Genomic DNA, 4,366 nt, shown 5'->3' with positions numbered 1-4,366 from the left:
GGGGAATGTGCAAATTGTGTGCACAGGATGCAGGATCGTGAGGCTGCAGCGGACAACAAGACGCACAAGGCTGCCTATGGAGAGAAGATAGGAAGACGTTAAAGAAGCTGATGGACAAGGGGGAAGAGAGACAGAAAGAGAGGAGATGATCCAGAATTGGAGGCTCCAAGCATCGGGTGCAATCTACACAGTTGAAATATATTTGTTTTCACCCGCCCAGAAGAATTAGTAATTCCGGTCAGCCGGTCTTGTGATTTATACACATCAGCCAAGGCAGCACGTCCATTCAGGTTGGACAAAGAATCTGCAATTGCCCTTTTGTCCTGTTGGCAGGACTGTGATCCAAGGAAGCAGTGGATTGATCTTTCTGGTTAAGTGTTTAAATCGCAAAACAGGCTGAACAAACTTACAAAACCCTTGGCGTGCAAAGCAATAAATAAAGATGTATACATTAGTTGAAAAAAAAAAAAAATACAAGCCCATTGAACTGAACCAACAGAGATATAAATAAATAAATAGAAAACCTCCATTTACAGAACTCTATATCCACACGAAGGCAAAAAAACCCCCTAAAGCTGGCCATGCATGGATAGAAATTCAGTCGGTTCAGCAGGGACCGGCTGAGATTCAATCTCTGTATCGGCAGGCTGATTATACCTAAGTTGATCCATCGATTGACTTGGGAACAACCAGCCTGTTGGATCTCTTACATGCAATTACAACCGCTAGTATTAATCCTTGTGTTCTGCCAGCTGGGAAGGCTCCCCGTGCCCCCCAGCCGGCAGAACACTAGCTCTGCGGGAGGCATTCCCCCATCAACACTGACTGTGATTTGGTTTCAACCTTGGAACAATAAAGCTTTGTTCAACTTTTTATGTGTTTTTGATGATATGGTGCCACCCAATACTTCTTCTGTTAGTATATATTAAATTAGTCTTTTTGGGTAAGCACCTGGGATTGACAAAAAACACAACTACCTTCTAAATGCAAGGAAGCAAGCAATTGACCATGCACATGCAGTGCACATTCTATGCCAACCATGGGCAGCCAGAGCAAAAGGAGTAGAAAATTGGCGCAGGGCGATACACCCAATCTATGTCATGCATTAGCAGTCGGTGAGGGGGGCACAGTTTTCCATCCTTGCCATGGACGCTGGGCGAACCTGTCCCGGTAAAAATCTAGAGATACGAGATGGAGACCTGTTACCTAAAGAAGGGCATCCCACAGGCCCAGTATCCATTGAAGGGAAATGCATATAATCCCATGTACAAAAGTCCTCTAGCTTCCCCTCTAAGGTGGAGCTACATAGAGATGGCTTCCTACCTAGCTGTTGCTCCAATCCTGGCCCACAGACAGAGAATACAATCACACTGTCCCGATGCTTAGAAGCTCTCCTTCTCCTACTGAACTTCTAAATGTTCAGCATTCACCAGTTGGTGACGTCCCAAGGGGATGGTGCCACCAGGGGACGTCACCAAGTGGCCCCGCCCCTTACCTTTTTAAGAACTGTCAAATGGCCTAGCAGGCATTCAGTGGTTAGCCTTCCTTGTGCGTGGATCATTTCTTTTTTTTCCGGGTCTGGTGGTGCGGTGAGCGTCGTGATTGACCATGGATCTACATGGGGGGGCAGTTTTTTTTCTTTAAATAAAAGAGTTGTCAAAAACTGCCTCCTGTCTTTATTTATTTTTGATACTTTTTTGGTGAATGAGTAGGGGTACAATGTACCCCTACTCATTCACATAGGAAGGGGGCTGGGATCTGGGGGCTTCCAGATTCCGATAAGCCCCTTGCCCGCAGACCCAGACAACCACAACCCAGGGTTGTCAGGAAGAGGCCCTTGTCCCCATCAACATAGGGACAAGGTGCTTTGGGGTGGGGGGGCGGACTCCCTGCTCCAAAGAACCCCCCCATGTTGAGGGCATGTGGTCTGGTATGGTTCACCCCCCCCTTTCCTGACCTGCTGGGCTGCATGCTCGAATAAGGGTCTGGCATAGAGTCCGGGGGGGACCCCACACTGCTCTTTTTTAAATTTTGGCGTGGGGGGGGCACGCCATTATTTATATATTTTTGTATTGCTTACAATGGTGTTGGCCGCAGTTTAAATTTTGTTTTTTTCTTTGTATATGTCAGTTTTGCTGCAGCAGGTTCTATACATGGTACAAATGAGCCACTTTACAGGCAGACTAAGGGGACCCCCCAAGCACTATATTTAAAGGAACTTTTCATTTTTATTGTTTCACTTTAAGCATCATTAAAATCACTGCTCCTGTAAAAACAATCTTTTTTTTTTTTAAATTGCATTGATACATGTCCCCCAGGACAGTACCTGGGCCCCCATACCCTTTTTATGGCCAATAACTTGCATAAAAGCATTCAAAATGGGGACTTTTGAATTTTCAAGTTCGGGTCCCATAGACTTTAAATGCAATGTTCTGCCGCAAACCGAACCGGGGTGGGGTGTTCGGCCCAACTCTGATGGACCTCATGGGCAGTTTTCCCTTGCCTACCCCCCCCCCCCACTTCCTTTTTTTCTTTCTTTTCTCTCTTCCCTTTTTCTTTTCTACTTTAGACTTCTATGGTTTCCATATTTGCTATTTGGTATGGAGTACTTGGAAGTGACCCATGTCAGCTGGCTGGTGGGTTACGGAAATGCTGAGCTATTTTCATTTTTTATGTCCCCTGCGTGGGTTTTCCGAGCGCCCTGACAGGAAGGTTTATTTGTGACATACAAGTTTTCATATTTGATTATTGACTAAAGTTGATATTATGATACACTATTTTGCTGGTTTAGCCTGCCATTGATATATTGATATCACCCACCTGCGCTGTGGGAACTTATCTTATCTCTATTTTCCTTGTCAAAAGAAGTTTATTGAGTATACAATGTTATAAAGATACATAAAGTAAGTTTACAAGGATCTATAAAGTAAGCTCATTGTTTTACAGTAGGGTTTATATAGGTAAAATCTTATCTCTATTTTGATACTATTGTTTGTGTACTGAGTTGTATCCTCTCCCTTTTTTCATAAAACCTTAATAAAAACATTTTCACATGTATTCTTCATTAGTTGCATTTTAGTGCTGCTGATCTTCTTCACCCTCTTTGTAGCCACTTCCTATATACATGAACTCCAGGGATAGCTGCTTGGTATTTCCATAGGCAGTCTTCCTAAAGGTGACGATAATGGACCCTGTCAGTGTAATGTGGGATGAAACATCAGTGAAATCAGAGTAAGCCATTTCCATATGGGAGGGGAGCCAGTACAACCGTGGAAGACTGAATGGGAGGCCGGAGGTCAGATTCAAAGCAGACTAATAATTTTGGGGAAAGGAATGATAAGAAGGTGGAGTTAACAAGGCAGTGAAGGGTTAGAGATCGATGTGCGAAGAGATCTTGGGTTGGACTGATGAAGAGTGCAGAGTAAACAGCAATCCTTTAGTTGGGTGGAGGGAAAGTTGGATATTTTTGATTAGGGTGACCTCTTAGCTCCTGGCTCAGCCTCATATGGGACCCCTTCCCACCCAGAACACAGCTCCATAAATCACAAGTGACAAGCTTGGCTGGAACTCAGATTTCTTGTAGACTGGGATCCCCCAGAGACGTGGGACATGGCCGTAACCCTGATAGGTGGAGGAACTCTGGACTGTATCATGCTGCCTCCCAGACTCCCAGGTGAACACGGCCAACCATGGGAAAAGTTCAACCTGCTCCAAGCTTCCCCCCCCCTAAGAAAAGCGCACATTAAATATGAAAACAATGGTGATCTTATTATAACACCACAAGGGTTCTTGGCTTGTAGTTGGCTCTTGTGTTCTGATCCTTTCTGTTGACTGCTACAGAGGATAACCCTGAATCATGAAACTTCATACCACAGAAGGAAAGAAAAAAAATGCTGTAGACAAACAAAGAGAAGAAAATTATAATACCACAGATGCCATATATTGGTCTGGGCAGTCCAACGTCTTGGACCTCGGTCCCAATCACCCTGTCCAGGGCCATGTCTCGGGATCACAGTGTCACCCTTACTTGAGTTACCCCATATGGCCAGTAACTCAATAAGGCATTCAATACGGTGATCAGGGGCTGCAAGTGGGCAGTCCTTACATAATTAGAGGCAGGGATTGGGTGATCCACTCTGGTAAGTGGGCAAGGGTCCTGGGGGGTGGACTGTTGGTGGGGTTAGCTGTGTTCCGGGGACCAAGGCTGAAATGTTGGTAAGCATGTAATACTAATTAAAAAAAAAATGATAGTTGCAATGAGATGAGTGAATTTGACAGTCTTTGCCTCTCCAAAATGTAGGGAAATCTCTCTTCTTAATGCTCTTTTATTAGGGGCAGTAGTAATATATGGCCACTAGATGGAGCT

The sequence above is a fragment of the Aquarana catesbeiana genome, linkage group LG06 (genome assembly GCF_042186555.1).
Source record: "Aquarana catesbeiana isolate 2022-GZ linkage group LG06, ASM4218655v1, whole genome shotgun sequence".
Classification (NCBI taxonomy): Eukaryota; Metazoa; Chordata; class Amphibia; order Anura; family Ranidae; genus Aquarana; species Aquarana catesbeiana.
The sequence above is the reverse complement of the archived record's forward strand: the minus strand, read 5'-3'. Positions refer to the sequence as shown.